Genomic DNA, 12117 nt, shown 5'->3' with positions numbered 1-12117 from the left:
CCATTTCCTATACACAATATATTAATATAGACATATGTACACAGAACTATCTCCTCTCTCTCTGTCTCTCTCTCTTTTCTCTCTGAATTTTCCTGAGAATAACAATCTCCAGCTTTCTTTTCTCATTCAGTATCTCATCTCAATGTTTGCAGCTACATTTTTGTAGTTACTGTGTTTGGATAGCTTTTCACAGATTAGTTGGGCATTCCTATTGCTTTTAATAACAATTCTAGGTTAATCTCAGTTTCTGATATCTCTACTGTTTTTTTTTTTTTTACATATCAAGGACTTTTATCCTATGTCATCCATATATGTGGGTAATTTTTCCTTCCCAGGTTTTCATGTGCTCTTTAACGCTATTTTTTCCCAAGAAAATGTTGTTTTTAAATTTGAGTAGATTTGTATGACTAAGCAATTATACTGTTCCCTCTATAAAAACATTTTAATAATATGCCAGGGGCACAGAGCACCATCTCCAGGTTTACCAGGGTAACAGATCATTCTCTGCCTCAACAGCCACATGGCCCTGGGCACACACACAGCCTGGGCTTTAGGGGGTCCAGGATTTTAGACTCTACCCCACTGTTCCCAAAGAGTCTCTGACCCTCTCTGACTTTACCTTTCTTCATCTGTGGTACAAAAATGCCTGCCTCAAATGGATTTTGCAGGGATTTGACACAACATGCAATGTCATTCTTTATTATCAGAAGAATCAGGGGGACCCTGGCTGGCTCAGTCTGTAGAGCACATGACTCTTGATCTCAAGGTTGTGAGTTCCAGCCCTGTGTTGGGTGTAGAGATTACTTAAAAATAAAATCTAAAAAAAAAAAAAAAAAAGAATCAGGGATTCTGAGTGAGACAAATAAACAGAACTACGGTGCCCTTTGGGTGGATTAGTATCAGTTAAATATTGGCTTCCCAGCCTCAAGCAACCACCTGCTCAATCACAGGGATCTACTCAGACTAGAAGAAAAACACAACAAAGATGCTGAGGATGAAGATGACCACACTCAAGGGTTTCTTGTCAGGGATACGTTCTCAGGGTCCTGCACCAGCCTGGGTGAGGTCCTCCTCTGGGATTGTGTGCTTGGCCTGGAGGAAGTGAAGGGAGGGATATGGGAGATCAGCAGAGCCAGGAGCCCTGAGTCTCATCCCGAGGTCATTCAGTCTCCACTCACTTGGCCTGAATTCCTGGGCCTCACCTTGGGCCAGGTGAGAACCAGTGTACTCCCAGGGGCTGTCGTGAATTCACCTGGGCTAGAGAAAGGACAGGTGGCATCCATTAGGACCAAAGTGGTGACAGTCTGACTGCACAGTGCCATTTCACAATCTACGCAAAGCAAACATGGCTCCATATTTACCGCAACATATGCACTGGAAAGAGCCCTGTGGCACAATGAGTACTGGGAAAACTCCTGAAACCAACATGTCTGTCAATAAAGAAATGAGACCCAAAGAATTCATAATATAATATACACCTGTTCAAAACAACTAGGTAATTTAATGTGTATGGAGACAGAAATGTTCAGGATGATGAGTGAGATCAACAAGCAAAACACATTACCTGCAAGTTCCCATTATTCCCTCCTTGGTTCCTCCCAGAAACCTCCTATCTCCATGCACCCCCAACACTCACTTCTGAGACCACTGGAGGTTCGTCCCAGACTGGGTAGTAGAGAAAGCCTGCGTCCTTCCTGCTGCTCCTGGGAGAGGGTGGGCAAGGAGCTGCAAGAGGGTGTGGGAATCTGGGATAGAGGAAGTGCTCTGGGTCTCCTTGGGGCTGGTGTCCCTCACAATAGCATGTTATTCATGATGCATACACTGGAGAAACATGAACCCTGGGACAGCTGGACAGCTGGACAACCCCAGTCCTCCAACAATGGTCCTGCTCCCATTGCCACTCAGCAACCAAGTTCCTTCCATATCCTTACTGTGCCTGCCCCCAGACTCTTTGGTTGGTACCTCTACCCCTCCCAGAGACCACCTTTGGAGAGATTATCAACCAGGGTAGCTAGATTAGGAGGTTTACCTGCACCCCAGGGATGGTTTTCTTTTTAATTTTTATTTATTTATGATAGTCACACAGAGAGAGAGAGAGAGAGAGAGAGAGAGAGAGAGAGGCAGAGACACAGGCAGAAGGAGAAGCAGGCTCCATGCACCGGGAGCCCGACGTGGGATTCGATCCCGGGTCTCCAGGATCGCACCCTGGGCCAAAGGCAGGCGCCAAACCGCTGTGCCACCCAGGGATCCCCCAGGGATGGTTTTATAGTCTCATTTACTCCATAAAATGGCCTAAGGACTGGACTGTCTAACTCCATTTTCAGAGTAAGACACTGAGTCACAGCAATGTCTTGACCAAAGTCACACAGCTAGTATGTTTTGGGTCTGGGAAAGAACCCATATTCCTATTCTATACCCTCATGCCCTTAACCACTAGGCTAGACTCTTTGGATCTACCTGTTGGTTTTCCACAATATTGAGAAAACACCGAGGACTGAGGAACCACATTCCCCATAACCTTAAAGGGTTGTGGGAGTTCCACCCACAACACAGCATTCACCTGGAATTGCTGGTGGGGGTAGCAGTGGAGGTCTGGATGAAGGTACAGATAAACTTACAAAAAGGTGAATGTCACTTATATATCAATGAAACTGGGTTGGGAGGGGGTATGGGAAGAAGTTATGAACGGAACCCTAAGGCTTTCTTTCCACTTCAACAACAAACAACAATACCCCCTTCGAATTACATATGCTTGACACCATCACACAGCATTCCCTATCAGGGTCTTATGATGATACTCATGCTGAAGAAGACAATTGTTCTCTGGGAATCAAGGTGTCAGGATGGGGAGGGCAACAATAGGAAGATCTGCTTCCAGTGACAGGGATTGTTACTATGTACAGACCCTGTGACAGTCACTTCACAAGGTCGTTTGATTCAACTTTTACAGCAGCCCAAAAGATGGACATTATTAGGCCCCTTTTGCAAATGAGGAAAATGAGAGGTTAAGTAATGGGCCAAGTTCAGAAAGTAAGGATTTGGGGTGAGAGCCATCACTCCACAACCTGTGTCCCTAACACCCAGGATGTGCAGGTTAGACAGGCATGGGCACACAGCCCGGTGTGTCCCACCTACACCACATGTCCAAGACACCAGGGCCCTGCACACCTCCCCTGTGGACTGACCCAGAGGAAAAGCACATTTTCTCCTTTTCCTCTTCCCTCCCATGTCTTCTGCACCCCTCATATTCTTCCTCTCTCTCCTCCATTTCCTTTCCCCTATGTAGCATCCACCCAGACAGTCCTGACTCCTTTCTCCAATACCACCAGAAGCAACATTTGGAACCCAGACTCTAGGGTTGTCTTCACGTTTCTGCTTCCCTCCCTTCCTTCAAGTCCCTACCAAAGGCTCCAGAGAGAAGAGGGAATGGGGTGGGAGCCCAGGGCTCTGCTACCTCACTAGGGGTCCAGCATTCTGCAGGACCATGACCCCCACCGCCCATCCTGGGATGGCCCAGGATGCTGGGGCAGGGAGATGAGTGAGACAAGGCCCAGGAGGCAGAGAGGGAGGGGGGTGAAGACAGAAGACGGGGTAAAGGTAGGAGGGGAGACGTAAGAGAGACACAGGGGAGTAGAGACAAAGAATGAAGAGAAAGCAAAGCAAAGGGAAGGGAAAGAAGCTCTACCATGGTGGTGGGGTCAGGGAGGAAGAGAGAAGGAGGAAATGGCTTCATGGCTGCAGCCTTTTCCTTCATCTGCCCTGTCACCCAAGGTAGGAATGGAAAACATGCATGTGTTGGGCTGGGGGCCCATTGGATGCTGGTTGAAACTTTGTCACCTGTGTGAGCTCAATTCGAGCTGGGCATGGAGAACAAGGCAACCACGGGGGCAGGAGACCTGTCCCAGAAGGAGTAAAGGGTCAAGCCCCAGGTCAGCATAGGGCTGAGGGTCTGTGGTCTCCTCTTATGACCACTGCCCTCTCTCCTGATGGCCCCTGTGCACCTGTGATTATCTCAGTTGGTTCCTCGCCTGAGGGATTATATCCATGTCAGGCTCACCAGGGTTCCCCTGAAGGACCAGTCAGGTTGATGAGATGTGTGGAGGGAGGGGAGGGGGAAGTTCCTCTGAGAGGCCTGTCCTTCATTCTCAAGCACCTCTGCCCTCTGCCTTCCATCCCTGCCCCAGGAACGCTCTCTGCTCACTGGCAGTCACCCACTTCTGGCCCCCTGACTCAGGGAACCCTGGTGTCTCCCAAGGAGGGCCCAGCTCCTGGCATTCAGCCAAAGGAACAGGACCTCAGCCCTCAGCATGGGGCAGGAAAGCCATTAAGGCCACCTGAGATTGGGGGTGGGATACATCTGGTTCAAGAAAAGGAGGCTCCCTCTCAGAACAAGGGAGGGAAGCCTTGTCTCAGAAGGGAGTAGGAAGACCTGTCTCAGCATGAAACCCTGGGCTGGAGGACCCTTCTCGGTCCAGGACACCAGCACCTGGCTCAAGGTGTTCACTCTGATCCTGGAAAGGAGCGGGATTCCTGCTTCCTAGAACACACCCATGGGAAGGCCTGAGTCTTAGTCTATTCAGGCTACTATAACAAAATACTACCAACTAGGTGTCTGGTAAATGACAGAAACTTACTGCTATCCATTCCGTAGGCTTAAAGTCTAGATCAAGGCAGCAGCATGGTCGCTTTCTGATGAGGGCCCTCTTCCTGGTTCATACCTGGCACTTTCTTGTTATGTCCTCACATGGTAGAAAGGGTTAGGGATCTCTCTGGAGCCCTTTATATAAGGGCACTCATCCCATTCAGGAGTGTTGCATCCTCATGACCTAAGCATTTCCCAAAAACCCACCTCCTGATACTGTCATCTTTGGGTGTCAGGATTTTTATAATTTTCCAGGGTGGGATGGGGGACACAAACATCCAGAACATAGCAACATGTTAGAGAAAGCTGAGAGAGCAGAAGATGGTAAGAAAGAGACCCCAGACCAGGCAAACAGGTAAGCAGTTCAGAAGAAGGAAAGGAGACCTCTAGGCACAGGTGAGGGACACAGAAAGAAGAGAAGGCAGAGCATGTGGTCCTCCGCATGGCTGCTACTTCCCGCAGACAGGCACTGCTGGGTAACTCAGGCTCCCAGGGTCAGAGGTCCCCAGGAAAGTTGACATGGATTCCCTTCTGGCCACAGCTCTACAACCTTCAGCCCCTTCGCTTTGTTCAACTTTCAGGCTAACTTCTGCTGAGAAATATGAGGAGGGAATTGTAAAAGGAATCCCAAGGAAAGAGAGACATGTGCACCCCTATACCCCCAGCCCCCACCTTTCCACATAGGTACCTTCTACCACCTCCTGTCATCTCTCAAATGAGTGCTACCACACACTGTCAACCCCAAATTTGATCTGGATCCCTCTTTCCATCTCATTTTTGGAGATGTTCAGGATCTTGACTGTGGAGACCTATAAAATGTCATATAGGCCATCTAGCGCTGTATGGCCTGTGGCTGCACAGGTTCAAGGACAACAGCTTTTGGTGAAGAAGAGTTAGAGTGATGGCTACTATGTATGGCCTCAGAGACAAATCTTCCCTCCAGCCCATGGGTTCCATCCTCTACCATAAGGACAGCACTGGGCCTAGGGTCTTACCTCAGGGAAATTCTCTTCAATGATCTGCAGGGTGGCAGCTATGCAATTTCCCCAATTCAGGATTATATCAGTATCATGTCCCACCCACCAAATCTTTGGGAAGCCAACAGGAGGCAACCAGAAGGCTGAGAAGGGTCCAGAGCCAGTACCAACCTCTCCCCACATTACCATCCCTTAGTCTTCCTTCCAAGCAGATCCCTGTGCCCTCACATGCCCTAGAATTACTGTTGTCAACTGTACCTGGGTCAAAGCAGAGCCTCTGGAGGTCAAGGGTTTGCTGGGAGACATCATAGTGTTTGTTCATGGTCGCCTGCAGAGAGAGATGGAGAGAGCCACTGTGAAGCTCTGGTGGGGGTAGAGAAATTAGGGACTGGAGGAAGAAGAGGTGGGTCTGGATGTTGGCTCACAAAGGGCCTTGATCCTGCATTACTTTTATCTGCTCCATTTCTTCTGGCTCCAACTTGTACCACACCAAGGAGGGTACATCAGAAGGACTGACAAAAGGTATCTATAGATAGAAAGGAAGGGTAGGGTAAGCACCAGGAACTCTCATGCTAAATAAGACAACCAACCTCTGGCCTGTCCTCCTTCCCCAAGACTCTCATTCTAAAGGAGAAGACCAACCCCTGGCCATGTCCTCAGCATGCGCCTTCTGGTTCTCTTCATTACACATCTTATAGCCAGTACCCTTCAATGAGCAGTCAGTGTCAGCATCCTGGACAAAGTACTAGGTCTGTGTTTTCACATAGTGGAATCACAGGCAGCACAAGCAACAGAAAAAGTCTTGGAGAACCAACTCTTCCCCTTCCCTGTGCCCATTTCTCTGGCTTCACCATTCTCTCATACATCACCAGTGGTGAAGGGGACACTGCAATGGCTCAGGATTGAATTCAGTAGCCATGTATTATACTTTCTCCCATAGGGCATCTAGGGGGTATAAGGATAGCAGAGAAGAGTGACAACACGGAATTAAGGCTGGAGAACAGATCCTCTTCCAACCATCTACTGAACTTGAAAAGAAACTGCTAAAAAAGGGACCATGGACATAATTTCTTACATTTGTGCCAAATATGGATTTTTTAAATCCCCTTTCTCTTCTTCAGAGCTCTCCTCCAAATAAACACTTAAGATATTAGACATGATCTTCCTTTTATAAATTTCCAGGAGATCCCACCTTGTGAAGATGCTACTTGCCATTTAGACAAGGTCTCCAGGGATTTAACCCCCCATCTCCCACATTCACCTTGAGCCAAACTCAGGCATCCAGTGGAATGTTGTTCCATCCAGTGGAAAGCTGTTCCATCTCCTTTGCCTTTAGCCATCCTCTACTCTAATCTCTTTATATCACTTCTGTGGACCTGCCCTTAGATGACCAAGGCTGATATCTTCTAGTAAAAGAAGAAAAAAAAAAGGATACATTACAGAACCCATCTATCCTAGCAAAGTAACCTAGCATCTCTACACAAGACCAACACAATTGCCCCTGACCTGTCTCTCTTGCACATTCCATACATTTGCAAGGACACTCGCTGTGATCCTGAACCAGCTCCCATGGTTCCATCCCACCAGTGCACCCCTATTTCCCTCCCTGGAGGAATTCTCTTTCCATATATTCACATTAGCATAGGCAAGGCTTTAATAATGCCATTGGCTTCTCCTATGGTAGAGTCAGTTGGCCTAGTGGGTGCTGTAGGGATGTGGAGAGAAAGAAGGACTCCATGAATTCTAAAAAAATGATTTCTACATTTTTGCCCACAGATACCAGGACTACCATTAGGACTGCTTGACCAGTAATTAATTCCTAGGCTCTGTCATGTAGAAAATAAGGATATAGTTAACTACACAGGGTTATGTATGCCACTGGCTAGTACATGTCAACTGTGATGACTGATCACTTACCGTTGTAAAAACAAAACAAAACAAAACAACAACAATAACAACAACAACAAAAACAAACCACCATCAACAACAAACATTGTGCCCATGGACCCCAAAGGGAGTCACTTGAACTAAGCCCATGTCACCAAACCGAGACTGAATACATAACCTATTTGTAGTTTCAGTCTGCATCACAAATATAATCTAATCTAGTCAGTCTAGAATCTCCTGGTCAGTACTAATGATGTAATATGCCTAATAGATCCCTGCCATCCCTTAAAAGGAAGGTGACCTTGTCTTAAACAATCCACTATTTTCTAGTAATTTCCTTGTCCTGCCTCCTTCTGCCTATAAAAGTCTTCTGTTTTGTACAGCTCTTAGGAGCTTCTTTCCATTTGCTGCATGGGATGCTGCCCAATTCACGGATTGTTGAATAAATCCAATGGATCTTTAAATTTTACTCAGCTGAATTTTTTTTCTTAACACTCTTATTCGGGGATCCACATAAGTATCATTCATTGTTGTTTCTCCATCTTGTTCACAGATGCATGAAGGATGAATGCCAGAAATGTCATGTTTATACTGGTTTTCATAATTCCTTGGGAAACACCCAGGTATCCAGCTCCTCTTTGAAAGGAAGTATGTCTATCAATGTACTCTGAAATCAGGAAGAAGAGTATAAAAGAAACAAAATTAAAACCAAATCAAAGTAGAAAATATACCAATGACCCAAATAACAGAGCAAAGTCCTGTGATAGCATTTATGGATAATGAAGAAATATCATTGACTTTTTTTCTTTTTTTTTTTTTTTTTTAAGATTTTATTTATTTATTCATGATAGCCACACAGAGAGAGACAGAGAGGCAGAGACACAGGCAGAGGGAGAAGCAGGCTCCATGCAGGGAGCCCGACGTGGGATTCGATACCGGGTCTCCAGGATCGCGCCCCGGGCCAAAGGCAGGCGCCAAACCGCTGTGCCACCCAGGGATCCCTCATTGACTTTTTTTCATCTAAAAAGAAATATAGCAAGCAGCATGCTTAAAAGTTTGGAAAATTCCACTGTGCATCTGCCTCCTGGGAGATGAGCGGTAGCAAGAATTCTCAGGCCAGGAGAGAACAAGCACAGGAAGAAGGGTTGGGCAGAGAGTCCATTCTGAGATCTTAGTTCCTGCTCTGCCATTTCCAGGCTGGGTGACCTGGCACAAGTTAATTAATGACTATAACTCCCTCCTCCAACCTGAGCTCTAAGCTAATAATAGAATCTGCCCTGACTGTGTGATGTTATGTTTCAAGAGTCAAAGGCAAGTTCCCCACCTGAATGGAGAAGTATATAAATGAACAGCAAGTCTGAAGAGATATCCAGCATTAAGCCTGGTGAGACAAAATGATGGAAGATTTGGAAAGAGAAGGGGCAAGAGTTGAAGGTGTTATAGCAAATAACATTAACGCACGTTCAATTGTTCCCCCCCCAAAAAGAAAGGGAGCAATACAGAAGATATATTTAGAGAAATGATAGTTGAGAAGTTTAAAAAGTGACAAAAGACATCAAGTTGTAGATTCACGAACCTCTGTGTTTGTCCAGCCTAGAGTGGTATGAGGAAAACCAAACCTAGGCCTATCACAGTAACACTGTTGACATCCAGAGATAGTACTCAAAGCTGAGAGAGGAAGAAAAGGCAGGTCATCCTCAAAGAGGCATCAATCAGACTGGAATCTCATCTTTCAACAGAAACAATGGAATCTAAAACAGAATGAGCTTATATCTTCCAAGTGCAGAAGGAAAATAATTGCAAACCTAGAATTCCACACCTAGAAAGAAATGTCTTTCAAAAAAGGAAAGCAGTCATTTTAATGTAACAAATAGGCAAATTTGGCACTCAAAGTCTCAAGTTAAAGGAAATAGCAAAGTTTCTTCTTTAGGCAGAAGAAATATGACCCCAGGTGGAAAGGCAGATATGGAAAAGAAAGAAAATTACATTGATGAATATGTGAACAAGTTTAACTGAGTGTTAACTGTGTAATTTACAATTTGGGAAGGGCAAATTAAAACAGCATTTTAATTTTCTCCATATTTAAATCCCAGAAAACATTATTGTCACATATTATACAGTTAACACTCAGTTAAACTTGTTTACATATTCACCAATGTAGTTTTCTTTCTTTCTTGGAATTCTCTGTGATGAGAATGATAAGCCTGTCTTTTGTATGTCAGTGAGACGACTTTTGGAAAACTTCTAAGGTTGAGGGCTGGTTGCCAGGAGAACCAACCGTGTGATTAGAGGTTTAAAACAGTCAGTCCCACTCCTCTGACCCCTGGGGAGGGGAGAGGGACTGGAGATTGAGTCCAATCGCCAATGGCCAATGATTTATTATGACTATGTAATGAAGCCTCCATGGTGATAGTTCATCTGCAGGACTGTGGACTTTTAACATTTTGTCCCCTTTTCAGTGGGCCAAAGTAAAAATATTCATTGACCATTACAGTTATTTGCTGACCTTTTTTGATGGTGACACTATTGCGACCAAATTGACTTTACCATCTTGGCTTTAGTAAGTATAGAAGGCAATGGATTACCATCTTTATTGCTCTAGTGTGTTAAACATTATATGCTAGTAGAATCTAGTTTAATTATTTCAGGTGGAAAAGTATTCTTTGTGTTACCATTCTGAATGTGTTTGGACTAAACAAACAATAAACTCTGATGTCTGAAGGAAAAAAAAAGGACTGGGTTCAGAGCTTCCAGATTAGTAAGAAAGAATGCATCCTTGTGCCACCGTGTCATGCCCCAAATTCCATTGGGACAGAAGCCTCTGCGTTTGGAGCCTCACTCCATGTATCTCTTCATCTGGCTATTGATTGCTATTCTTTAATATCCTTTGTAATAAACCAATAATCTAGTGAGGAAATGGATTTCTTGGGTTCTGTGAGGCACTCCAGCAAATTAATCAAACCCAAGGGAAGGGGTTGTGGGAACCTCTGACTTACAGCCAGTCAGTCAGAAGCACATGTAACAACTTGGACTTGAGATTGGCATCTGAAGTAGAGGGCGGTCATGTGGGACTGAGCCCTCAACCTGTGGAATCTGAATCTATCTGCAGTTAGATAGTGTCAAAATTGAGTTAAATTATAGGACACCCAGCTTCTGTAGGAGACTTGCTTGCATGTGTGGGGGGAAATCCCACACACTGGAATAGCATACAGGATATTAAAAGTTAAAACTGGCAGAAGTAAATGGAGAAGTGGACAAATCCACTATCATAACTGGAAATTTTTAACACATCTCACTGAGTGGTAGCTAAAACAGGCAAACAAAAATTCAGTTAGATGAAATAGATTTAAACAATATTATTAACAAGTGCTCACTTCAGCAGCACATATACTAAAATTGGAATGATACAGAGAAGATTAGCATGGCCCCTGTGCGAGGACGACATGGAAATTTGTAAAGCACTCTGTATTTAAAAAAATAAATGGAATATTACTCAGCCATTAGAAACGACAAATACCCACCATTTGCTTCGACGTGGATGGAACTGGAGGGTATTATGCTGAGTGAAATAAGTCAATCGGAGAAGGACAAACATAATATGGTCTCATTCATTTGGGGAATATAAAAAGTAGTGAAAGGGAATAAAGGGGAAAGGAGAAAAAATGAGTGGGAAATATCAGAAAGGGAGACAGAACATGAAAGACTCCTAACTCTGGGAAACGAACTAGGGGTGGTGGAAAGGGAGGTGGGCGGGGGGGTGGCGGTGACTGGGTGACGGGCACTGAGGTGGGCACTTGATGGGATGAGCACTGGGTGTTATTCTATATGTTGGCAAATTGAACACCAATAAAATAAATTTATAAAAAATAAATACATAAATAATAATAAATAAATAAATGTTACTAATAAATTTATTTACTTAATTGACACAGGACAGTGCACATAATAACTACACATGGAACACTGCAGAATAAGTTACCCGCTGGGCCATAAAGGAAGCCTTGAGTAACTTCCATGAGCATAATACAATCTAGCCTGAATGGTCGGTATGAAAATTCAAAGGTAATGTTGGGTTCTCTGCCCCTGTCCTGCCTTTACATGAATCCCAAGAATGTTAATTCCCAATAATCCCCACCTCCTTCAGCTCCAAATGACTCTTTCCAGGTACAAAACCCTGGACTTGAGAGGAGCCCATGACTCAGGCCTTTCCCCTCAACTAGATGTCTTTTTTTTTTTTTTAATCAACTAGATGTCTTAAAATATTCCTGAGATTTGCTTTAATCAGGTATGTTAAGATGACAGATATGGAGACAATGTCCTTGAAAGAGGAGTTTATTACCTATGCTCCCAAGAGGAGGGGACATGCCATAACACTCAGGGCCACATAAGGAAACACCCGGGTTGGTCAGGAGCAGAGAGAATGAGGGGAAAACATGATCCATAGTCATTATTCTGGCTTTATGAGAAGGATTGGGAGAGGTAGGATGAGTATGCTGTGTATAACTTTAGATTGGATAGTTTGAATAATTTTGGTGGGCTCTGGACTAGAAGGGTGGCCCTTAGTTGTCCAGTATCTGGACTTGGGGTGATTTGGGGCAAAGAGAATATTGA

At 44.8% G+C, this 12117-nt stretch overlaps 1 long non-coding RNA gene and 1 other non-coding gene across 3 annotated transcripts; one reads left to right on the top strand and one right to left on the bottom strand.

The window, feature by feature from the left end:
- Positions 1–2169: 2169 nt before the first annotated feature.
- On the bottom strand, positions 2170–7016 carry LOC119868221. 2 transcript variants are annotated; one of them, XR_005385977.1, is made up of 4 exons: positions 6881–7016; positions 6045–6145; positions 5878–5947; positions 2170–5231 (listed from the first exon to the last, which is right to left on the bottom strand). It is a non-coding gene; the product is annotated as an uncharacterized LOC119868221 (long non-coding RNA). The 2 variants fall into 2 exon arrangements; XR_005385978.1 differs by lacking the exon at positions 6045–6145.
- A 3856-nt stretch (positions 7017–10872) lies between these two features.
- On the top strand, positions 10873–10979 carry LOC119868579. The gene has a single exon (XR_005386574.1). It is a non-coding gene; the product is annotated as a U6 spliceosomal RNA (small nuclear RNA).
- Positions 10980–12117: the final 1138 nt, after the last annotated feature.

Source organism: Canis lupus, chromosome X (assembly GCF_011100685.1).
Source record: "Canis lupus familiaris isolate Mischka breed German Shepherd chromosome X, alternate assembly UU_Cfam_GSD_1.0, whole genome shotgun sequence".
In the NCBI taxonomy this organism is placed as follows: Eukaryota; Metazoa; Chordata; class Mammalia; order Carnivora; family Canidae; genus Canis; species Canis lupus.
This window is presented reverse-complemented; position numbering and strand designations above follow the sequence as displayed.